This window comes from Cuculus canorus, chromosome 4 (genome assembly GCF_017976375.1).
Source record: "Cuculus canorus isolate bCucCan1 chromosome 4, bCucCan1.pri, whole genome shotgun sequence".
Classification (NCBI taxonomy): Eukaryota; Metazoa; Chordata; class Aves; order Cuculiformes; family Cuculidae; genus Cuculus; species Cuculus canorus.
The window spans coordinates 32,424,175-32,450,867 of record NC_071404.1 but is presented as its reverse complement, the minus strand read 5'-3'; the positions used below and the strand labels follow the sequence as shown (position 1 = coordinate 32,450,867).

Sequence of the window (26,693 nt, the reverse complement as noted above, 5' to 3'; positions counted from 1 at the left end):
TTTCATATGTAACATTTGTATTGGCACAAATTCCTACTAGTTATTTTGACCCAGGAATGAGTAATTTAACCTCATATTAAGCATGTCCCAAGCAGCTACTAGCTATCATTTGTTGAATTCCAAATATTCCCAAGGGCCAAAAGAAAAAGTTTGCAGTGCTGACTCATACTGCTGTCCCCAAGTCTAAAATCAGAGTTTTGGAGATGCCTCGGAGAAAGAACATTACTATTTAAAGCGATACTCTTTAGAAAAAAAAATATTAATTCCACACATACTTGTTTGGCCCAAATCCACACCTTGAATAGAGGATAAATATAAATATAGATAGAAAAGCTTGTAATGTATACAAAGAATAGCCAAGAAAAATCAAAGTTAAAAGATTCGATCTGCAATTGAAAGTGAAGTGTGATGCCATGTCCTGCCAATACTGAAATGAAGCAGCCTTGCATCTCCCTGGAGACCTGGGAAAGGAACACTAGATGCAGCTCCACGCTGCAGCTTGGGAAGGAGCATGAGGAAGGCACTATAGGCCAGCTGATTCATGAGTGCACTTCATCATGAGAGGCATGAAGTTACAAATGGTCTTTCAATAAGACTAAGGTGAAAGATCTACCAGAAAACAAAATGTTAAGATGTTCTGCATTTTTCAGATGTAAGCTATTAGATGACTTCTTATTCTGCTTTTCCATCAGGCTGATGGAACTCACATTTAAAACTGAAGAAAAAGAAAAGTATTCTAATTTTGACATAAGTCTGTGCTTGAGCCAGTTGTGTGGTAACATTCCACTGACCATGTATGTTTTATTCTAATGGCAAGTTAGGTAGGTAATTAGACACATACCATAGTAATTATCGTAGCCTATGTAAATGCAACAAATATTTTAAAATAATTTCAAAAATTTTTAAAAAAACTTAGCAAGCTTTTTAACCAAATAATGGAGCTTTGAGTTATTAATAATTAAAAGTTACATCATTGTTTACAAAGATAGTAGTCTTTAGTTGTTTTGAATGTGTTTCCTTTATGCTTTTTGAAGGTAGCCTTGCTCTAGTTATCACTTTCTTCCTTAAGTTATCACTTTCTTCCTTTCTTCCTTAACCAATTGAAAATTTATTTCCCGGTCCAAGAACACAGGACTGTCATCTTTATTCTTTCTCATCCCTGTCAAATAATCTCTTTCCTCAGCTTACTTGGATTTTTTTATTGTTACGGGAATATTTGTGAGGGATTTGGGATGCTTGTTTGGTTTTGTTTCTCTTTAAAAATCTTTCACTTGGAAAACTGAAAGTGTTATTTTTCCTGTATAAATAAAGGGAAATCTTATCAGTTACCATCTCTTACAAACATTCAGTTTTCCTAAAAAATGAATTTTGTCTAGAAATTTTCTATTAACTGCATTTCTGCTTCACTCTTGACAATAAACAATCATTTTTCATGTTGGAAAATGCCTGTAAAAATTATATGGTTACTGTTTTTATTTACTCTTTTTTAAGTTGTTTTTAATCAGTAACAGGGCTTTACCTCTCACCCCATGGTTACTAAGTTGCTGTGACAACCTCTTGTGTAAGACACACACAAAAGCCTCTTACAAGCTTACATCAGATCAATTCCACCTCTTCTGTCCTCTTCAAGACCAGATGGAATAAAAAAAGAAAAAACCCAACCCTGACAAATGAGTAGAGAAATATTTAAAATATGATCTTAAGGTTTTTTTCTGTGCTAATAGGAAGACGTGAGTAATGACTTCAGGATCAAAATTAAATTCCAACCCTGTCCCTGCTGAAAATTGCATTGCTTTGCACAAATGCTGTTGATTCTCTAAAAGACACTTAGCCACTGATTTTAGAGTAGAAATCATTAGAGTTGTTTCATATGCTGATGCTCCTGAAGTGGTTTCTAAAATTTCTATAAAGCCTACATATTTCTTTGGCCGTGTGCTCCTATGAGCTTCCAAAAGGGAACCACAAAGGGAACAGCATTACAGCCCAAAAAATAGTCTAATTTCATGGTTTAAGAATAGAAATTAAGCAATGAACTAATGATTCACCCAATTTCTCTCCTCCATTCCCAGCCTCAGCCAGCTGGTTTGATGATAGAAATGCTATCAGCATCAAAGATTCTTGCTCCACTGAGGTTGCCCAGTCCCATTCCTTGCTCACAGCACTTCTTGGCCCATTGGACCACTGGACCATATGCTAATAGGCTCCAGTAGGTCTTTTCTTTAAAAAAAAAATAAAAAAAAAAAACCCAAACAACACAGTGCAATTAATTTTCTGTATCAATTTGTTGAAAATTGTTTAAAATAGCTCAATTTTATTTAAAAAAAAAAGTGGAGTTTTCCCCTTTTTTCTTGGGTGGGGGCAAGGAAGGAAGAACAGCGTGAGGAAAAGAGAGAGAGGATGAATGTATCTAATTTAAGATTAAAAGAAATTGCAGATGACACAGGAAATAGCTTCACTTACAGAAGTGTCACAGCACAAGGGAAGGGAAGGGAAGGAACTCCTCTTACACATCTTACTTGTTCCTACATGACTTTTTATGGCACACAGATAAGATGCCATATTACAGGGACTACAAAAAACCTCAACGACACCACCTAATCAAGGTGTTACAACTGTCTCAGAATGGAACACCTAAAATTAAGTACATATTAATTATCTGCCAATTATAACAGTTTCTAAACCCCAATTTTCCCTTCTCTTGCTTACAGAAATCCAGGAATTAGATTCATACATTATTTATATTCCATATTTCATTTATCTTAAGCCATAGCCAGTAAGAATTAATTTAAGACCTTACATAAAGGTTTTAACAAACTTCCTTTGCAACCAAATATTGCTCTGAAATTATGGCGAAATATTTAAAGTAGGATCTATCACTGTATTCATACTGGATTCTAAATATTAAATCAGAGAAGTATTTTGCTTCCATTCTGTGTTAAAACAGAACTAGGACATGCCCAACACCATTGGCAGACATCACTCACACCAGACCAAACCAGTGTTGTAAGTGCAGTGCTGTGATTTGTTTTAGGCTTATATATCAGAACAATGCAAAATAACATAAACAGGAATAGTTAGGTCACACGATATATATAAACTCCATCTGCAAGACTTAATCCCAGAGGTGTTAAGTATCATTCTGTGTTCTGAAGTTAGTGGTGTTAAGACCACCCTGCATTCCTCGGGGGTACTTTCTGCACCATTCACAATCAAACACCACTTATTTCAAACATGAAAACCTCAGCAAAATAAGTCACTGCAAAGTTACTATAGCAACCCTGTTACAGAGCATTACCCTTTGACATTAAATGTAGACACTCCAGCCAGACATTCTGAATATACACTGCCCATGTCAAGATAATATATATCCTAACGTCTACCATTATTTATAACTGAGGCAACTAATGCCAGAGAGTTCCCTTTACATTCTTGGCTTTAAATAGCACCACAACATTTACTGCATCAGGCACAGAGCTTGAAGAACATTATAACCTTCAACTGGGTAATTTTCTGAAAAGGCTTTCAATTTTCTCAGAATTTGTTAAGCAAGTCAATAAACATCTTGCCTGTGTAACATCTCATGGGTAAAACTTGATCAAAACACAGCAGAAACCAACACTGATCTTGCTAGTAACACACTGGGATCTTTATCACAGATTTCCAAGTGGCCAAGTAACAGCTATGGGAAGTGACCCCATGTTAGCCTAACCATGCGCTGTGGCTCTCCAGAGATCTTACACTTGTATGGGTTGCAGTACTCTATTTTGTCACATAATAGAGCGTGGAAGACAGCAAGGCTCTGTTCAGTATCTTCTCAAGATACACAGAAAATCTTTTGTGAACTTCCCCTAGGAAAGAAGTATTCTTTTTTTACTTAATCAAATCGCAGTTAGGCATATCAGTTGCATAACCATGATGAAGGATGCTGCATCGCAGACCTATGCAGATCTGACTTATTGCATAAAGCTCAAAACACTGGCAAGTCTGCCTGAAGAAATCAGATCTTCTCTTTGTATAAATCCAGAACAAGTCTAGCAATAGCAGAAGAATCATTTCAGCAGAGCATTAAAAAAACATGTAAGATAGCCCAAGCATAGGTTCGTGAAGCGATGAAGACTTTGAAAACAATAAATGACATATGGAAAAACACAAAAATCTCAAACAAAGCCCAACTTGTGCATGCGTGTGTGTGTCTGTACTCCCAGGCAGAGAGTATACTTTAACTATCGTGTATTGAACATTAGCAACAGAGAACATCAAGAACATTTAGTTACCAAATTATCTTTGTTCTTTAGCTGCATATTAATACCTTTTTTCTTTTTTATCATCCATTAATTTAAGTGAAACAAGGTATTTCTCCCCTTATTTGTTTCTAAATCAACCATTTTTTCTAAATTTGTATAAAAATTAGCCCCATCTCCAGCCACGTTGTGAATAAGTTGTGGGGAAACCCCATAAAACACTAGATTCTAATACAGCCGATTCTATTGGCTTAAAAAATACATCTCAAATGCACAAGCCAAACCCCTAGAAGTCCAGATACTGCAAATAACTAGACTAATTATCACCAAAGAGATATCCTCCCACATACTCTTCATGTATGTGGTTTTGTGTATGTGCGCATGAATGTAAACTACAGTGTTTCTTGGAACACATCTCAATGCCTACTGCTCAAAAGGATAGCTTATTTCTGGGTGGCCCAGATCACAATTTTTGAATAAAACTGTCCTCCTCCCTCAGTTTGAGTTCTGGAGGCAAGGCAGTAAACTGAATTCAAAGTGCCTGTCTGTGCAGAGGCATGATCTAGCCACAAATCATTCCTTACTTGCCCCAGGAGAAAAATGTAGCCAGGACGGAATCACTATCTCAAGGGCCAAACTCAGAAAAAAGGTTGCTAGTTGAAGTGCAATGATCTAGGGAAACCTCATGACACATCACAGCCAGGAAAGACCTATCATTTTACCAACTGTTCTCAAAAAAATATTCTGACTTCTGATACATTCTTGTTTAAGAGAGTAACTAGAAAACATACAACCCCTTTTGCTTAAAATAGTAGCAACATGCCATAGAAATTTCTTCTCAAATACTATCAATCTTGTATACATCGTATACAAATAACAATTTCTAATGATAGTAACAAAATAGCATGAGAGTTTGGAAACCCAAGGCAGGAAATCTAGGTCTTCTTAGAAGGATATGAAGGCCAAAGAGCTCCTTAGGACTTTCTGAATTAAAAGTGCCTCTGTACTTACTAGCAAAGTTTTGGCAGTGTACAAATTAGACATTTTTTTTTGTGCTAGCCAAATATAGTTTTAACAATCTATCATTATATGAACAGCAGAATTTCCTGCTAGGACAAAAGGTAAAAATCAACCTTGAAGACAGACCACATGACCCACCTGGAATTAACTGGCATCTTCTGATTTGGGCAGGGATTTTTATAAAGGCTAAACTCCTCTCTATTTCCAAATTCTACAGGTACAAAACTTTAAAATAGAAGATAAAAATCAATGAAACCGCATACTCTGCCATAGCACTGCAGATACTTACGGAAACGTGCCATAGAAGACTTCCCATTGCAATTACTTTACCTCCAAATGGCAGCTGAGGTTCTGTCTCTTCATTAGCACTAGTAGCCATCCTAACTCGCTCTGATTATCTTTAAAGATGAACCGGATGGTGACTACAGTTTCTTGTTGACATGATGTTGAGAGAAATTTTTGAAAATCCTGAAAATAGAAGTCTGCAAAAGAAAAGTGGTGTTCTTCGAGCCATACAACATGAACAAGTATTTCTTCCAAAATTTTCAATCAACTTATTCTATATGTCAAGTATAGCTAGGTAATGTTCTAAGTAGGAGGGTTAAGACTTCACAGGGCTGCAGTTGAATATATTTCACTTACTTATATATTACTTACTATGCCCTACAATCATAAAAAGAAAAAAACCCAAACCTCCAGAGCATTAGAACTGATTCATTATCTTCAACACTGACCTTAAAAAGAGGATTTTTTCAGATGGGAATTACAAAATTCACCCCAAACTGCAGACAACTATGCAACAGCCAGGAATACTTCTAATACTTCTGAAAGTATGTTTAGGGCAGGCCACAACAAATGGATGATCTTCCCAGAGCAGAAAAAATGGGTTTACTCTTGAAGGACATCAGTGGGCTCAGCAGTGGACTGCAATGTTTCACATGAAACTGGTGAAAGTTATTAGGTCGAAACACGAGAAAAGGAAAAAAGATAGTAGAGCTACCGATCCCAGAGATCAAACAGATCTACAGCTACCCCTTCAGAAAAGACCCCATTTATTTAAAGTATAACTTTGCTCTCTGCTGTGATACCTGTATGAGTGTGTGTGTGACATTAGAAATTTTGTCATGACCTAGACATAAATCATCCAAACAGGCAGAAAATGCCTCTCAGAAAGCTGAGACAGCTACTCTACTATATCATGCTTATCATCATAAAATACATACTGGGATCAATGATGAGGTGATAGTACCATGCCTCTTTAAAGAATTAAAGTAATTTCACACTGCCTTTCATTCCACCTTTTCCTAAAGCTTTATAACGCAGACTCTGAAAAAACCAAATCCCTCATAAAACTATTTCATATCATTAAAGTTGTGTTCTACTAACAGGTTCTCTCCAAAGAAAACACATAAACAGAGCATGAAAGTATCATTCAACTGTGGAAACTATCAATCTGGCTCTTCCCCATGGAATAGATCCTCCTAGAAGCCATGCTAAAGCACATGGAGGATGGGGAAGTGATTAGTGACAGCCAACATGGCTTCACCAGGGGCAAGTCCTGTGTGACCAACTTAGTGGCTTTCTGTGATGGGGTAACCACATAAGGGGTCATAGGAAAAACAATGGATGTCATCTATCTGGACTTCTGTAAAGCCTTTGACACGGCCCGCCACAACATCCTTCTCTCCAGACTGGAGAGATGTGTATTTTATGGGTGGAATGTTTGGTGGATAAGAAGTGGGATAGTTGTATTTAGAGAGTAGTGGACAACAGCTTGATTTCCAGAAGGAGATCTGTGACAAGTGGTGTCCTTAAGGGGCCCGTACTGGAACCAGTGCTGTTTAATATCTTCATCGATGATAAAGACAGCAAGATCCAGTGCACTTTCAGCAAGTTTGCAAATAACATGAAGCTGAGCGGTGCGGCTGCCAAACTGAAAGGATGGGATGTCATCCAGAGGGGCCTGGACAAGGTGGAGAAATGGGCCTGTATGAATCTCATAAGGTCCAACAAGGCCGAGTGCAAGGTCCTACACCTGGGTTGGAGCAATCCCCAATTTCGATACAAGATGGGAGATGACGTGATTGAGAGCAGCCCTGCAGAGAAGGACTTGGGGGTGCTGGCTGATGAGAAGCTCAACATGAGCTGACAATTTGCGCTTGCAAATATGGAACTTCTGGAACAGTCCAGAGGAGGGCTACAAAGATGATCAGAGGGCTGGAGCACCTCCCATGTGAGGACAAGCTGAGAGTTGGTCTTGTTCAGCCTGGAGAAGAGAGGGCTCCAAGGAGACCTTATAGTACCTTCCGGTACCTGAAGGGGACCTACAAGAAAGCTGGGGAGGGACTTTTCACAAAGGCTTGTAGTTATAGTACATGTAGTGATAGGGGGAATGGGTATGAACTGGAGAGAGGAAGATTTAGACAAGACATTAGGAAGAAATTCTTCATGATGAGAGTGGTGAGGCACTGGCACAGGTTGCCCAGGAAACTGTGGATGCCCCATCCCTAGAAGTGTTCAAAGCCAGGCTAGATGGGGCCTTGGGCAGCCTGATCTAGTGGTCTTTAAGGTCCCTTCCAATTCAAACCATTCTATCATTCCTAAACTTAGTTCAACTCAATTTATTCATACTATTTTATTTTTCTTCCCTTTGTTCCACAAAGGACAAAAGACCAAACAAAATAATGTTCACAGTCTTAACTGCCTGGAACTAAAACAAAGCACATTTGGAAAAACTTGTGTAAAAGAGAAGAGATGGACTCTAAGTGAACATGAGCAGTGTTCAGAGGATTTCTTTGTTCAAAGTTTATCAAACTGAGTATAAGACATGCAAAGAAAGTACTATAACAAGCTTATGCTGGATTAAAGGTTATTTGGAAAGTGCAATCAAAACCAGATGAGAAGCCATGGATATGGAGGAGTTAATTTTTGGCATTGGTATGAATTCTGAAACAGTATAAAAGATCAAAGAGAAGCTACTGACAGTTTGGAGTACAACACCCCCGCTACCCCAAATGAACTGAACATCCCCCCTAGAAGTATAACTCAGTATTAGATGGACTCTTACTGTTAGGCTTGGCATTAGATGTTAGCCACTAATTATTCCTTATGACATCTACACTTAATAGAACTTATCAATGCCCAGAGACAGCCCAAATTATTATGCCACAGAATGCCCACTCTGCCGGGAAGTATTTTTAAACTCAGATGAACTGAAAATCTTTCTGTTAAAAGGGAAAAAAAAAAAAAAAAAGGCTGTAGCTGATGAGCAGTTTTCTTTTCATATCTGTCAGGTTTTCAGATTATGAGCAGTGTTTTGCATTATAGCTAAAGTAAAATGACTTGGTGACCCCATTTATTTGGATAATTCTTGAGATTGATGTGGCTCAAATTCATGGAACTAATTTGTCTGGATAACAGCTTTACAAAGGTTCAGAAAAGTCTAGACATTTTCACTGTGGGAAAAAAAGATGCACAATCACTTTTATACAAACTTTAAAAATAATATCCTGCAGCCATCCTTTCATATTGCAAATTGTACTTCTAAAGTCAACAGCAGATAAACTAAAGCAGCTGAAAGTAGCTGTGTTTGCACAACACTCCAAGGTATCAAGGGAGATGGAAACAGCCTTTGATTCAACTATTTTGCAAGAAATGACACAGCAAAGAAGATGGGTTTCTACACCTCTATAAAGCTCCATGCAGTTTTTAAGGTAAGTGAAATTTTACCTAATGATAATATGATTAAACAGTAAGCTACTTCTTAAAGAACTAATTAGCTGTAATTTCCTACCCACAACTGATTTAAGCTCAGGCAGAAGATCTCCAAGTTCCATAAGGGGTCTGAGAACAGCTTCTAGCAGGATAGCATGGTCTGACTAACCTGAGAAAGAAATAAAAAGGAAGCCAGGGAAGATACAAACATTGTATTTGAGTTTTACTTCACTCTCTCTCACTACAGCTACAATTGTAGCTTAGAATTGGTTTTAAAACTCTAATGTACTTTGGCCTTACTCCATTCTGGCCTGCCAAACTATGTTTCAAAACTGGTTTAACTGGAATTGTGTTCAAACACTGCTGCCAAGCTGGTTTTACTTCCAGAACAGGAGGGGAAGGGAGAGCCAGCATTTATTTCTTTAAAAAAGAAAAAGAAAATACTTAATTCTTTATGCTTGACCCAGTAATTCAAACAGTTATGTTTAATCAAAAAGACTGAAATCCCTTCAGAATTCAGAGCTTTGTTATAAAAGCATTTGAATTTACTACAGATTGTAGCCACATGGCCAAATAATTTCCATAAATACACTTTGAGTCCTAGTTAGTGAAACAAAAAGAACTTTTCAGCCGTGCTGAGATAGAAAATATCTCTGCAATTATTCCTACTGCAGTAACACTCTGCTCAGAACCAAGGCCTGTCCAAGAGTTTAATATAAGAAAAATCAATAGCATGAGAAAAGCAGAAGTAAAGCAACCAAATTCAAGCAAGTGCACGGGATAATGTCTTCCTACTCATGTGCCATCAATTTTCCTGACTGTTGAAACAAGAAGCTCCAGTGTAGCCATTGATGCTAATACCTTCAAATGAGAATGGAAACTGTTTTGTAAAGTTCATTCTTCAAACACACTTCAGTTGATTCAGGCCAGAAATTTGGGTTTTTTTCACCTCACAATTCAAGTTTTGCTGGCTGCTTCCTGCAGAATTTCTTTTTCAATAGTCAATGGTTTTCCCAAGTGGAATCAATAGGTTTGTTTCCTGCCTAAATTCTAACATCCAGATTTCTTCCCTTGGTGCTTCTTAGGTTATGCAGATTTTCCATTACACACTAAATGCAACCCTTTCAAAAATTGTCTTTACACTTCCCTTTTTTTTGGCAAAGCTCCACAGCTAAAGATCCACAGTCAGTCTGGAATAAGAAATTCCCCTCTTTGAGCACTCAACTTCACCAGAGTGCCATGTGCACACCGAGAACAGTCCAGTAAAAGGACTTTTTATTTAACTTAGATTTAATGGTGCCCTATTTAGTTCAATTTTCATGGACTATTGCCAAGGTAAAGATAGGTAATGAAATGGTGCTAGACTCTTATCTCTCTTGCTGATGACTACTACCAACAAGAGTAAGCGCATCAGTCTCGGAGCCTGAAGAGCAACAGTGGGACATTCTTGGTTCAAGACTAGCTACAGGACTGCCACCAGAAAAAGTTTTGAACTGCAATCTGAAAGAGCAAGTCATGTACAAGTGAAACCCCATCGATACCATAGTCAGTGCAACAATCTAACTGCAGCATCTATAGGCAGAGCTGAGTCACGTTTAGTATCTTTACTTTGGCACTTTTGTTCAGATCAGTCATCCTGATAATTCACTGTGCTTTGGTTCACTCCATGGCACAATCCTGAATCATCCTTCTGAATGAAAGGTAATTGGCATATGTGCTTCAGAACAGCATCTAATGCACTCTAACTTATATTAAGTTCAATCCATGGGACCAGACAAAAGCTAAGCTGAAAGCACACAGAATCACACACACCCCAAAACAGAAGTGGTGCAGCCAGTGACTCTATAGCATCAAGTTTTCCTGCAGAGCAGCACCAGTTGCTGAAGCATACACTGCTGTTGCACACGGGGAACAGTGTATCCTCAGCTGTGAAAGCCGCAGGCCAGTCTGCCGACCCATCTGAATGCAAAAGTACTTACCAGACAGCTCTGTGCTGCCACTGCTTCATCAGCAATTACGGCATAATTTGAACTAACACCTCAAGCTGGTATTTTCACCAAAATAAGTGGTATAGTCTGAATGGATGCTTGCTCCCGTTTTCTTCCCTTGAGCCATGATAAACATTTCTGTGGCTCCAAAGTGAATTAAACCAGGGAAGGGAGACACAGCAATACTAAGTAGGGACAAAGAAATAGTCAGTTTTTTAGCCAGATTAGTTCCTTGATAAAATTTACTACAGAGCTGCACAAAGCCTTGTGCCTCCATTACTACAGGGTGACACAAGGAGGATAAATTAGTGCAGGCAAGTGTCATTGCCTGTTTTGGTGGCCATGCCAGCTGCAACATTTATGAAATGACAGACTTAAAATAAACTCCCTCTGGTGCAGCCACAACTCTGAGTAAGAACAAGATTATTCTCAAGCAATGCAGAGCTGTCAGGCAAGCTGTAAACGCTACAACAGCCTGAATGGCAAGACTAAAGCCTAGAATGCAACACTGCAGCAGCGCTGATGATGGATGACTCACAATAATGCGTCAAATCTGATACCTTCATTGGCAGAAATACTTACAAATCCATTTTGAGTAAACTTGGACAGGTCCGTCGTTAAGTTTGGACCATTATTGATAAATGTCAGGGAAACAGATATTTAAAGAATACTGGTTTAAAAAGTCTATTCCATTCCAAAGTTTATTCCATTCCATAAAAGCCTTATTCCATCCCAAGTTCTGCATAATGAACTGAATACTGACACCACACCCTGCACACTGATGTGGCATTCACTGTCTGATGGGAATGCCAAATGAACCTCTGAGTCCAAGTTACTTGATCTAATATTCAAAAATTATAATGAGGCTTCTACAGAAATGACATAGACAGTATTAGTTCTGCTTTACTTATAGGAAAATACTTTCCAGGTTCTATTTCAATGCGCCTTTATTTCAGTGTGCTTTTATTTCAGTGTGAATATTCTTATTTTGGTGCAAACTGTATGAAAAGGCAGCTGAGAAAGACAAGGACAGCAGCCTACAGAGGCTCCACGTGTATAGAAAGGGCTTCTTTACTTATTTATTTAATTTTTCAGTTTCCATAGCTGTTTTCTCAGTTTCTGGAGGACACTGTTACAAAAGCTCACTCCCACTGTGTGCTGAGATGTTCTCAATATACGTCCTTGGAATCCAGATAGGAGGTACAGCTAAATTCTAGGGCTCATTTATCCAAATCTATACTAAGCAGAATTCTCTCACTTCCCTTTTGATATAAATTTCATACTGACAGCTACCCACCTGGTTTAAAGGGTTTAGTATATGCCTTTTAGTACATAGTCTATGCCTCAGTAGAGCGAATAGGCTTCATCCAGCATCCAGGAAATATTTTCTCCCTACCACCAAATCAATACCAAAGACCAGCAAAATAACCCACCCAGGATATTAGAATAGAATCATACAATCATTAAAGTTGAAAGAGACCTCCAAGATCATCAAGTCCAACCATCAACATAATACCACCATGCCTACTAGAAAGTGTCCAGAAGTGCCACACTTACACATTTGTTGAACGCCTTCAGGGATGGAGACTCCACCACTTCGCTGGGCAGCCTGTTCCAATGCTTAATCACTCTTTCAGTAACGAAATTTTTCCTAGTGTCCAGTCTAAACCTCCCGTGGCACAACTTGGGGTCATTTCCTCTTGTCCTATCACTTGTTACTTTGGAGAAGAGACCAGTACCCACCTCGCTACAGCCTCCTTTTAGGTAGTTGCAGAGAGCAGTAAGGTCACCTCTCAGCCTCCTCTTCTCCAGGCCGAACAATCCCACTTCCCTCAGCCAATCTTCATAAGACTTGGATGGGAGCAACATTTTTGTGATTTACATTCTTCACTACTTAGCACGGTCAGCTGCTCCTCACTATGCAACCTGGTGTGGGATCATATTCTGAAACATGTATTTGAATGTCTGGTATATACTGCTTCACATTTTGCAGTCTTCAGTGGGATTTTAACACTACCGTTTCGCTCTCCTTGGTCTGAAGCATATCCCACTTCTCCGTGTCTCCAAGGCTGATACAATACCAACTCTTTGAGCAAGAAAACATGGTTCTTGAAAAGGCTCCCACCTCAGATTCCATGCTCAGAAAGTTACCTTTCTCTTCTGCACAGTAATTTACCCAATTCACCAACAATACTGAACTAAAGCAAATAAATCTAAGCAGAACTGTATCAGTCACAAAAAATGCTAACAAGAAGGACTGCAATATTTCTGATGGGGCAATCCAACCTTTCCCCTCCTGGGCCTCCCAACTAGAAATCTGTGGTAAAATATTCAGCCTTACGCAAGTTCCCTGGCCGACCCAGTTCCACATCCAGGCAGACAATTTCTATAGCCTATCCAATTCATGGATTTATTTCTCAAGTTGTGTTTTGTGGAGGACTTTTTTTGTTGTTGTTCCTGAAATCCTGCTTGCTAAATTTTCTAAGAGAATCACAGAAGTTCTCCATTTTGAAGCCAGCAGCCATGCTAGTTGTTTATGAGAATGTTACTTCACAGAAGTAGCACTGTGAATAAAAATTCTATATATCACTGTTTCAGGTCCTCCTCCAGCCTTTGGGTGAATTTTTCAAGGCATTTGTTCAGCATCAGAGAAGATTGTATGTACTGCACTTGCAAGCTTGTTTCCCTAGAAAGCAGATGCTTCACCAACTACTGATCTTCTCTTTTGACTCAGATGACCTGTTTTCAAGGGTTTGTGAGGAATTTCTCCCCCTGCGAGTTGGAGAAATTCAGCGTTGTCTATCTTGCATGCCCTGCTGTGTGTTTCCAAAGTCCTGTTTCCCGAAACATAGCAGAAGTCAAAGCACAAGGAGGGAGTCTCTCTGCTCGCAGTTCCAGGCTTCTTTCCAGCCACCACTTCCAACTCCAAGCTGTCCCTCTGGGGAACACTCTAAGCACCATTCACATCATTCTGTGCTTCTGCTGCCTTTCTGCCATCTGCAAACAGCTGCAACTAAATCAAGTCATTGTTTGACTGTGCCTTATCAGCAATGTTTGTTATCAGATTCTTAGAAACCATATGGAACATTGAAATCCACACTTCTATCAGCTAGGTTTGTTGGTAAAAGCCCACGATATTTTTAAGTATCTTCAAAATACCTTTGGATCATCAGACAGACAGGAGACTTACACAAGATGTGTCCCAGTTAATGATTACATTCTGTAATTTTTGCGGTGCGGGATTAGAGGTTGTTCAGCTGTATGGTTTTCTATAGATACAAGAGACTAGACTTTTGGAAATAATAGCACAATCTATTAATATGACTTTTCAATGGGGAACTGAGAACTTAAGTAAATTAAAAGGTTGCAAGCCAGCAGTTCGGACGTACTGAACCAATAACTAGGAGGAGAATAGGTGGTGATTGGAAAGAGTTGAGCGATGGGTGAACTTGGCAGGGAATTTCTGGGGTGACAACCACCTGACACTCCTAAAGACCCTCTCAAAGCACGCAAAGAAGGTGCAAGGAATGGTTTGGCTTTTAGCATAATTACATGTAAATACGTGGTTACATGCTCGATAAACACGTATGGGTTTGGGTTTCTGTAACTTTGTGTATACATGAAGGTGACAAACTTCTTGGTTTGTGCTTTGGTTTGAAGGAAACCTCCAAGCACCCAGGATTTTTGCAATCCTGAATAAAACAATATTTCTCTCAGTGATTTAGTTACTGGCTTATTGCACATCAGGTAATGGATCCATATATTGGACAATAGGTTTCAATCACACTAAAACACTAGGTTCCACTGTTCCCTGATTTAGATTATAGGAGGATGCTTATCCCACTCACCATCTTCTACAGGAAGGATGATTTGTGCCAATTATCAAGCAGTTACTTGGACAAATATACTGTAATATTTCATGTTTTCATAAACAGGCAGAAGATAATTTTGAAGAACTCTGATAACTTATAATAGTCTAATAATAGATGCAAATGAAAGCTGGGGGGGGGGGGAAGAAGAGGGATGTTTTGCAGCTAAGGTAACTTCACTGGTTCCTAGGAAACATTCCCTACTTACAATGTCAAACCACCATCAGAATCATGTCAAATATGCAGTAATGGAACTACAGTTATAGTAAAGATGTAAGAAATTCAAGTAGGAACCATCCAAAATACTTCATTAAAAAAGTAGGTTTTCATACATGGTATTTACCAAAAAAGTCTACACAACAGCAGCAGCAAAAATGTAACTGAGTCATGTCTTCTTGACCAACAAGGTATGCTTTTGTTAAAAGGAATCAAAACTATGGAACTGAACTCTACAGGAGTTCCTACGTTGCAGGAAAAATAGACTTCTAAATGCCCAAATTTACTTCAAAAGTTTAAGGGATAAAGCACTCCTATGACCTTTCTACAACTAAAGTTTTTGCAACTGCTTTCTCCAGTGAAAAGGAAGATAAGAGAAATCACTGCATGTTTTACAGCTATGTGGAGCATGTTCAATACTTTCTCTCAACGATAACATTTAAGCAGCTCATATTGCTTATTTTATTCTATCCTCTGTGTCCATTCCCTAGTTGTGGTTGCAAAGCCACGTGATAAACTGAAAGAGGGAACTGATCCTTAATCAAAAGTATCACAAGGTTTCCTAATCCAGTTCATTGCACAGCACCACAAATTGCTGTGCAGGCATAGAGAGATGGTTCCTGAAGCAGGAACAAGAGATAGCAGCCTGGAGCACAACACAAGAGCTGACACAGCTTCAGTAAAAAACACACTAAATGTAACTATGAGTCCATCCAGACTGCAAAAGCTACCTGTTTCGCAAAGCATAGTGGATACATTTTAATTTGTAACAAAGAAAAAGTGTAAACATTCCCTTTACATAACCAGAAAGTAGACTTAATTTATTATGAGGATAAAAATGCAACATCAACAGTATTTTACTGCAAATTCTGCTCTTTTTGCATCTGGTTCATTGAACTAAGTGCAACCCATCTGTTACCACACAAGACAGAAAAACAGTCAAACAGAAAAAAAAAATCTTATATTTAATACAAATCCAAAATTATTTACTTAGACAACTAATGAAGTAGAGTATATAGGCAATTAAAAAACCATAGAAGGCTTTACAGAGTAGAAAGGTTTACAAAAGTTTATATCCAGGACAATTAGGAATACAAAATGGGGTTATTAAGTCTGATGTTGAAACCAGTTCCTCAGAATAAGGCACATGCATGTAATAAATTAAATTGGTCTAATAAAATATTTCTAATACTCAGTCATTGCATGGGACACTGCAAACAATTCTGGACTGGATACCCAGAAGCAGTGTCCCACCAAAGAATAAATGTTGAAACAATTAGAACAGATTTCCTTCATTATGGAAAAGTATGTCACAAGCCTGATTTTTGCCCCTCAGACAATTTCTTCTCTCTCCACCATGCAAAAATCAGACAGTGAATACCTTGCTGCTGTAAGAGAGTCATTCTACCAGAACACCTCACAGCAAATGTTATCTTGCTACTGCATCACATTTTCCGCCACCATGATGAAAGATGCATTTTCACAGAATAAATAAGGAGGTTTTTCCAAATGACATATGAACATCTACTTTTCAAATGCTGGAAACTTCTCATTGTCTTTAAAGTCTAAAGGAGTCTCAGCAATAGTTGGTCAATATAACTGCCACAAAAAATACAATTTCAGAAGCTGGACATTCAGAAGACAGCAGGGAAAACTAAACAGATGTGGAGGAATTAAGAAAAATCAAGACTGTAAGGAAAGTCCTATATAAGAATCATATTGTAATTGGCAGAGCTACAATAAAACTAAACTCTAAAATCTAAACCCATGATTTTGGGGAGTATGCGTGTATTTGGGGAGGGCAGGGGAAGATCACAGCTTAGCCTTCATGATGATTTTGGCCTGAAACATCCATGAACTCAAGTTCTGACATGTCTGTCATGCACTTCAGCAAAATAAAATTATTACTATCATTGCCAAACAGCAAGCAATATCTCATTTTAATGCTATATTGCTTTTACTTTAAAAAGATAGTAAGATATACTTAGCAGAGATAGAAGCAGAGAACACATTAATTGTGAAGTCACAACACTTTCCATATGGGAAAATATATTTATGAACAACTCATTTCTGAAGAAGAATGTGTTTAAATAATTTGGTACCCACTGTGGGATTGTTCTAACCTATTTATTTTATTGTCAAGGAAATTTCTGCTAGCAAGTCAGCAAGAGTAAAACCAAAGACCACAAAGTATGCTCTTCTTCCTAATGTTCTGAGAATATGTAAACAAGCCAGCACTCACTGTTTTACTTACATCACATGTTTAGTTTTCACATAAGCCAAAGAATGATGCAGACCTGATATGGCTTGTTACTTAAGTTCTGTATATGCAAAATGTGGTCTGAGTTCTACAACATGCCTTAAACAAGGTACTGACGTTGGTGTGCTACAGTTCTAACTCTAAGGAATAAACACCATATGGATCACCTTTGCTTCCCAATGCAGTATCTCATCTTCAGCCACCACTGCTAAAGAAAACAAAATACAGTAGAGAACTTCATAATATTCTTTTTTTGCCATGCAAGTGGCAACTAAATAAGATTAATGTGCTGAAATCTCACACAGTTGTCTAGACCATAAGACAAATGACAAGAATCCATTTGGCTCTGGACAAGACAGCAGAAAGATAGAAATAGTGGGAGAAAGCAGCTATGGACCTTACAAAAAATACTTCACCTCTGTAAATCTATTTCCAAAGATGTTTTTAGTTCCAGCATGATCATGGTTCAGGGCTGTAGGCATAGCTTGTTTGTTTACACCACTACAAATCTCTACAGACCATCAAGTTATTCCACACAAACTGATGTAAATAAGAAGTATAGCAGTCTCTACTGCACAGAAAAATAAGTTGGGATTTGAGGATTCTTTAGGAGTCAATGTACTTTATGAAGTAACTTGAAAAGATAGTCTAATCTTTATTCATAGTAACTATGTGGGGCAATTCAGAACGGGGCACGGAATTAAACTAACAGAAAGGATAAAATACACTTCAAGGGGTGGAAAGGACAAGTACATTGGCCACCTTAAAACAGTGAAAACCCAAAGTAGGGGTTTTAGATACAATAGCAAACTCTCCTCACTGATTATATTTTAAGAAGCACTATTTGCAACTTCCCTAGACTTTTCTATCTGACAGTGAATATCATAATTGCAAATTTTATGGTATTTCTAACCAAGCATTGTGTACTTCTTAATTCATATCACTGAATTTTATATTGGACCTTCTTATTGATCTGGTTCTAGATAACTGTCATTTTGCTCTTATTAGTCTGTGAGCATAGCAATTTACCTAGTGCATACTCTTGCACAAAAATAATTTTTTGAAATATAAATCCATAGATGTAAGAGGCACTTTCTACAAACAGCTTGAGACTTGCCTTTTCATGCAGGAGAAGACCTCGTTCCACCTGCAGAATGGCCACTCCTCATGGCTAACTTCCCAGGGCCCCTCCTTGACTATATGTAAAGAAAGAGGGTGGATGCATCTTGGTGAGCAGTGCATACGTATAATGCATCCATGAATTTGAAAACATATTGCTGAGGAAAAATAACAACAGAACCTATAAATTTCCATGTACCTATTGCTGCAAAAACATGCTAGCTGTCAGTTTCCACACAAAATCCCTGATGTTTCATCATACATACTTCTTCAGTACTACCCTTAAGTTTATCCCTCTTAGTGGAACAAAACAAATACTGCTACTGACTGCACTCCAATGCTTACTGCTAACCTTAAGCTCTAAAACAAATTAGACTGTCATTAAAAGGATCAAAAATACTGCCTAGTCATCTGATATAATGCTTCTAAAAGGCACACTGAAGCAGTGTACCGTGAAAAGAATCACACGCTAATTCTATATATCCACAAGCTTTTTCATCTCATTCACAGTGCCGAAAGTATTTCATGGCAAGTCACATCCCATTGTTTTCTCTCAACTGCATGATAGTCAAAAAACATTCAAGGGCAGAATAAAATCCATATTACACTTAATCACTCATAAAGAGTGAATTCAGAGAAATTAATGTAAGTCCTCACAGGAGTAGTGAGATATCTTCACGATATTCAAATGCTGTGTTTTCCTTAACTAATATGGAGATGTTTCTAAAGAAAATAAGGACAATAAATAAGCCCTTCAAGATTCCACTTTAATTATTATTTACTCCATAATCACAATGCACATGGTACTGCACAAACAAAATAAAATAAACACAATCACTTTTGCCGTCTCGTCAAACTGTGTACAATCAAACTCCAGACAAAGAACTAACTAACCCCAAACTGAATGTGCTAGGATCATTAGCTATGTGAATTCACACACTGTTTTCACTACAAAGGAACTTAAGATTAGAGTGTGTTAAATCCAACTGTATTGCCCTAAAAATGACATAAAAAGAATAATGTTCTTCAAAGCAAAAATAAATTAATTCCTTACATTTCTCAAAAAAATCACTTATTCTGGAAAGTCATGAACACAGATGAAATGGAGTTGTATATTAAACACAGAAGACGGTAGTAAAGTTTGGCAAAATCATGTGGTACAGTTGTTCAGTCCAATCTCAGGTGACAAATTATACTTACTAAAGTTCCTTGAGAAAGATCTATGAAGTCAATTTATTTATTTGGATATTGCCAGTTAACACCTTTCTACATGTTGTCACCTTTATACAGCAAAGTATTACTCTCCAAAATTCTAGTAATCAGTACAATTGGGTGAATCTAATCAAGTACCATTCCTTTCTGGTAGTATGTCTGACAAAATAATTACCAGAAATGAGATAATTTGGCAAGAACAACCATGCAAGTCATATAAAACTGATACTATCACGACAAAAATGCAAACCACCATGCCATTAGTGATATAGGGGACTGCAGTGTGCCACTAAATCACCAACACCTACTTTGCCCATTCTGATTACTCACCAAAACCAGCTGTTGTTGTATGCATTCCACTGCATTTCTGATGTGTTGTCATAGGAAACTGAGGGCACCATATATCATCTTTCTTTAGCAACTGCATGGAGGTCTTTACAGACCACACACATTAACTACAGGGTGTGGTAGGAAAAGGTACTGGAAAAGTGAGATGGAAGAAGAACTGGAGTCTGTCGACAAGTATAACAATAACATGATGGTTTACATATGATTGTTCCTTCTCTTTTTTTACCTTGTGTGGCTGATTCACTTCTACTTTTCAGACATGTGCAGATTAAGAGATTCTGCCCTTCCAAAATAAGTTTTGGAGAAGTCATCCTATAGTCTGGATTCTTATGTAAACTAGTTTTAGATAATGTCATGCTGTTTGTAGAAGCCATAACCCAAACTAGAACAGCTAACGGTTATCAGAGCTGTGATGTCCCTCCCATGGCTATCCCATATCATTCAAACTATGAGTTCATTGATGGCTGGCCTACCTTCTCAGAAGCTAGATCTTCCTTCAGGATTCTATTAACCTTATGATACCTGAATAAAGGTATACTTTGCTTTGTAACTTATATTGAGTGTGTGTGCACATACAGTACACACATAATGGGAGCCTACACAGTGTAAGACCACATTTCTTTAATGGCCACAGTAAAGAAAGCAGGAGCATGGCAATTGCCTGCATATCCTATTCCAGCACCCCTCCCCTAGTTGCATTCTATACACACAGATCCAACATCAGCCACTAGACTATCAGCTTTTTAGACTGCCACAACCTGCCTACCCTCACTTCTACTGGGGTTCACAGTCGAGTGAGACTGATGGAACTAAAGGAGTTCTGTGTACAATGTTGCTGTAGATCATATCTCAACATCAAGAGATCTGCACAATCATCTTGCAAGCAGAACACTTTATTCAAGGTAATGCTGCATTTCTTCTTCAGCTATATAGTCCTGAGATAACTGCTCATTCTGTGGTCAAGTACAAGCAATACGTTTCCCCATCATTATCCTACATACATTCAGAAATCTTGTAATTTCACACATATGCAATCCTATTCAGAAACTTGTGAAGACAATGACAGCATTCAGTGCATTTCTAAATGGTCTTCCCCTTGGGAGTATGCCCACTCAGATAAATCACAACTTTGAGATCAGGCAAGATAATATTGTGTATCTTGGATGACTGTAAGCAGTGACTAAACTTAGGAACCCCAGAATTCACTTTTACTAGTAATCTTTATAACTGTCACTAGAGCAGTAGTAGCAGATCACTTACACAAATGCTCTTCCTGGCAGAGAAGAGGAAACGTTTGTCATTTTCTTAAAGCTCAGCTGTTTGCTTCAACAGCCTTGTCACTTGACTTACCAATACTAAATTGTTTACCTACTATACCAGTAGAATGAGAATAATCCTTACCCCAAGTCGACAGCGCACAGAAGGTTGAATAATTGACAAGACTGAGGATCAGAATTGTATTGTCAGGAGCCCCACGTGATCAAAGCCGACGTGATAAACATGTAAGTATCATGAAGGTGGACACTTTGAGATACATGAAAACTTTTAGATACAGAAACATGACACCAAGTATTTTTAATAATTTCAGCAGTATGTAAAATAATTTTTAGTATCTTAGTATGTAACAAGCTAATGTGAATCCACAAAGTTCTGCTTTAAAGTCATAAACATGTACAAATGACACTGCAAGCTGCTTTCTACATCTTTGGCTATATGGCATTAATAGACCACTTACTGTCTGGGAAGTACCTGAGAAAGGAAGGGAAAAGAAATGGCAGAAAATTGCTCATTCTAAGTATCAAAAATGAGCAATAAGTCAAAGACAGGACCGGTAGCATAGAATGCATGCTATATTTTACGATAATGCCTTATCTCGTACTGCCAATGTAAAAGAAAGATTCCCAAAAGGGTTCTACCACTACCCTCAAGTATGCCATCCTATTTGCTGTGGAGAAGTCTGATTAAAACAGGATGGTAAGCAAACCAGGAAAGCATGCCATGTTTTGTTGGAGGGGGAGGACGGTGGGGTTTGTGTGTCATATGATATCTGTATCATGATAGACAGATGCCAAAATACCTATAGAACCAATACAGGTAAAGGTTATCAAAAGCTATTTGGGTAAAGCTGAGAGAACTCTATGATCTTACAACCTCTATGACAACTTAAGGAGTGAGATCTAGCTGAAGCTCTTATTTGATCATTTGCAGACTTTCTCCTTCATTTGCCTCTGTATTAAATATAAAGACCACTGCAAAATGAACAAAAATCTGCTCAGGAACAAAAGTAGGAACTAAATCTCCACAGCACCTTCCAATACATCTTACTTCACAATGAACACGTCACAACTCTTCTCAGTTACTCTGCAGTGGGTGCAACTTGAAAGGCAGAGGCAACGTGAATTTTCAAGCAAGATAAAGACCACATTGACTTAGGCTGATACGAGCTTCTTTCCCCACAGCTGCAGAGTTAATATGTGTCCCATATCTGGCACCTACACTTGTTAAATTAAGTTTCACATCTTTTCACTTAAGATGCACAGGCTTTTGTAATTATCTATTCCTACAGAAATTCTAATGCTTATATCCAGCATACTTACCCAGGAGTTCTGTTTGATTCTAGTCACAGTAACAGCCATCTGCAATCATTGATTTACAAACAGAAGCCACTTCCTTTAAAACACACTGATGCCAAAACACTTGGAAAATTAAACAGTAAGTTTTAAAGAAGTTTTAGATTATTATTCTGGTTTTATCTTACCTGTCTTTTTGTACTCTCCGCCACTTATTATGCAATATATTCACACAGAAAATATCCTCATAATAAAGCTAACAAATGGTATCAATAGCTCAACACATCGATTCCAAATTCATTGCCATCCTTAAGTACCTTTTTAACTAGAACTTTAAGCTTAAAAAAAGTTAGAATTATATACAGACAGCTTGAAAATACACTAAATACGTGAATTTATTAAGAAGGTTGAAACTGATTTTGATTTAATACATGTTACAAAGCTAGATGCAGCTATATATTCATGCATCTTTATCAAGTGCATTTTTACTGATGTCAAGAACCTTGGTCTTATTTATGCATAAAGACATATTTATGCATGCACACACTAGCCAACAAGCTGAGCTTCAAGATCACAATTTCTTTGCATTAAAACTTCAAAGTGCCTGTCCTCATCCAAGTCTGAATAATCAAAAGTTGTATTTTAGTAGCATAAGTTAGACAGATTATTACTCCAGGCATGGATAATCTTCATCATATGCAGCAAAAGACTAAAACTGTATGTCATTCATACAAAAAAGTCATTGCACCTTTCAAAAGATATAATTATGGCTACTTGTGTCTCTTGAGTTGTATTATTCCTGTCCCAATTTGTACCAGAGCCCAGTGGGGTTTAGAAGAATTACGTGTACAGAGGTAGTATCAAATGGAATTAAATGCAACAGTGGTCATCTGCTTACAGGAGCTGGGCAGGCACCATGTGTTTTTCTGTGCATACATATAGCATATTTATATGTATTTATATATATATAATGACAAGATAATAGATGCCAACTAAAACAAGTTTAGTTTTTGTATAGGCCTTATGCCTATTTTTACTGTCAATGTTTTCACGCCATTAGGTAACACAAAACAGAACTCAAAACATCTTCCACACTGCGTAATCCAAATTCTAATCCAAGTCCCACTGTGTACTGAATCTGCACAGCGTCTACATGAACTTTGCATAGAATTTGTTTTATTTTGTTTTTCTAGCATAAACAAACTACCACCACCTTGTTTCAATATATACAAGCTCTATATGCCATGATCTCTTGTCTTATGTTCCCCATCTCCGAAATACCTGAATGCCTCCCAATGCTGTTCGTTTTGGTTTTAATTAGAACAATACAAATAGAAATGTTTTTTAAAGGTTTATTTAAATAAATAGGTGCTAGGTATTAATATACTTCAAGAGGATGGGCTTGAAGGACTTCTTTTCACAGCTTAGGCCAAACTTCATGAAACTTCTATTCCTTTCACAGGTAAGTTCCTTTTGCTGCAATGACGTGTTAAGTACATAATGATCAGCAGAAACTACACTGAAGTGATTTTCACCCCTCCCCAAAGCTAATTTAGTTCAGCTGATTTAATGGATTTCACTCAGACAAAAGACTCGCAACAGTTTCACAACACTCTGCCATCCAAGTGGTATCATAAATCTCAAGCCATAACCGACCTCTTGCGATGAAGGATTTTCTTCTTCTGCTTTAAAATGTTAAGTTTTAGACGTTATTTTCCTGACTGGCTTTCGCCAGCTGCCGGGAGCTTTGCACGCTGGGCGACAGGCACCCTGACACACACATTTCTGTATTTAAGCATGCAAATTCAGCAGAGGGGAGACTCTCACGTTTCCTAAACGTGCTTTACAACAGCTGGGGGCTCGCACCCACCGAGCCGCCTCCCCTGAAGCCCCATTTCCCCAGCTGCTCAAAACGCACTGAAGAACCCGGGTGGCACCGCGACTGCACGCTGCGAGTTAGCAGAACTTGCACAGAGCTCACCTCCAGCTACAGCCAGCGCTGGAGCCAGCTCGTGGGAAAGCCAGAGGAGGGCACTTTCACCCATCCACACCTCCAAACCTTTGCAGGAGCGGCAGGAGAAGCTCCCGCACCTCCCGGTGCCCCGCGCGCACTGAGGGACCCTTCCCGTGCGCTGCCGAGGATGGGCGGGCAGGGAGAAGCAGGCTTCAAAAGGGCTCCCTCTCTCCGCGTTAAGTCGCCCGGCGCTTAAAATAACCTCTCGGAGCTTCGCCTCCCTCAAGGCGAGGGATCAGAGCCCCTCCAGCCCCTCGCCCACCCGGCTCCGAGGAAGGGAAAGGCATCACTTACGGCGCTCGGGCACGGCTCCCCGCGGGCGGTGGCAGCGCCGGGGCTCTCTCAGCGGCGAGAGCCGGGGTGCTCCTCCCCTCTGGAAGCCCCCATGCTCGTCCTTCCCACGCGTGCGGGGCCGGGTAACCCTATCCCGCCCCACCGACCCTTCCCAGCCCCGCGTCTCCTCCCTCCTCCCTCTCTGTCTCCGACATCAGATGTGCGATGGACGGGGTTTGCCCTGGCTGTTCGCAAGTTCTGCGTGTGAACAGCACCTGCGGGGAGTGAGGGAGTGAGAGTGAGAGAGAGAGAGAGAGAGCATGAGTGTGTGTGTCTCTGTGTGTGTGTGTGTGTGTGTCTCTGTGTGTGTGTGTGTCTCTGTGTGTGTGTGTGTGGATCCGCCTTCAGAAACAATTTTGGGTGGGTGAGCATTTGGGTGGAAGTTCTTGCCTTAGGAGGCAGAGGAATGGTGTCTCTGGAGCACCATTTGGACGGTGTCACCGTCCAAATGCCCTTTCGTGCTTGATGGATGTGTTTTCCAGGGCAGCTTTACAGGAGCATATGGGGAAGCGGCGTGGCGTGCACTGCTCTGAGTGGGAGCCCCATCCTGGGCTGCACCAAGAGAAGCGTGGCCCGCAGGTCAAGGGAGGTGATTCGGCCCCTCTGTTCCTCTCTTGTGAAACCTCATCTGGAGTATTGTGTCCTGTTCTGGAATCCTCAACATAAGAAGGAGATGAAGCTGTTGGAATGGGTCCAGAGGAGGGCTACAAAGATGATCGGAGGGCTGGAGCACCTTCCCTACCAAGACAGGCTGAGAGAGTTGGGGTTGTTCAGCCTGGAGAAGAGAAGGCTCTGAGGAGACCTTCCAGTTTCTGAAGGGGGCTACAAGAAAGCTGGGGAGGGGCTGTTTACAAGGGCATGTAGCGCTATGACTAGGGACAGTGGGTATAAACTGGAGAGGGGCAGATTTAGACAAGACATAAGGAGGAATTTCTTCACTATGAGGGTGGTGAGGCACTGGCACAGGCTGCCCAGGGAAGCTGTGGCTGCCCCCTCCCTGGAAGTGTTCAAGGCCAGGTTGGATGGGACCTTGGGCAGCCTGATCCAGTGGGAGGTGTCCCTGCCCATGGCAGGGAGGTTGGAACTAGATGATCTTTAAAGTCCCTTCCAACCCAAACTATTCTATGATTCTATGATAGCCGAGCTCCAGGAAGCAGTGGGAATGAAAGAGAAAGAGCAGTTGTTGCTCGCCTAACAGATAACCAAAGTTGCTTAGGGGATGCATCATAGGCAGAATTTGGCTGAGAGCAGCAAAAGGTTTTACAGAATGGGGTGTAGTACCAGACCATCATATGTATGATGGCTGTTTGTTTTCATTCCAGTGTTGTCAATCCACTTAATAAATTGCCTTTTACTGTAAGCCTTAGAATATTCGTTTGAGATGCCTGGGACTTGGCAGGTCTATCTGTCCACAGGTTGGAGAGTTTTTGTGCCTCCCTCTCCTCCAGCCTAAATAATTCAAATAGTTCCCCTGGGCCAAATATCTTTAAAAACTCATTTTCAGGCTAAGAATAGTGTTACGCTAAGAATAGATAATTCTAAGAATAACTAACATTAAGGATAGCCAGAATAAATCTTACTATCATAATCTCTTTTTCCTGCATATATTCTACTTACATAAGTCCTTTCCTTTCAACACTATCAGTTGAATGAGTCAAATAGTTGGGCATACTTTTAAAATTTTTGGCCTTGGATTTGCTTATCTCTTTTCTGTGATATTTAGTCACCGTATATGGTATGTGTGTGCATATATACGTGCATATGTACATTATTTACACACACATACACG

The 26,693-nt window shown here is 39.2% G+C and overlaps 1 protein-coding gene across 6 annotated transcripts in view; it reads right to left on the bottom strand.

The window, feature by feature from the left end:
• Positions 1 to 24,981, bottom strand: part of SLC7A2 (solute carrier family 7 member 2) — a 59,987-nt gene extending 35,006 nt beyond the window's left edge. For 2 of the 6 annotated variants that reach the window (XM_054065351.1, XM_054065352.1), the window contains exon 1: positions 5,592 to 5,609. The gene's annotated coding sequence lies outside the window, so the exon portion shown is untranslated. Of the gene's footprint in view, positions 1 to 5,591; positions 5,610 to 12,520; positions 12,544 to 24,538; positions 24,832 to 24,865 lie in introns of those variants that run through there. The other 4 variants (XM_054065354.1, XM_054065353.1, XM_054065357.1 and 1 more) reach the window with 4 other exon arrangements.
• Between the last annotated feature and the right edge of the window lie 1,712 nt (positions 24,982 to 26,693).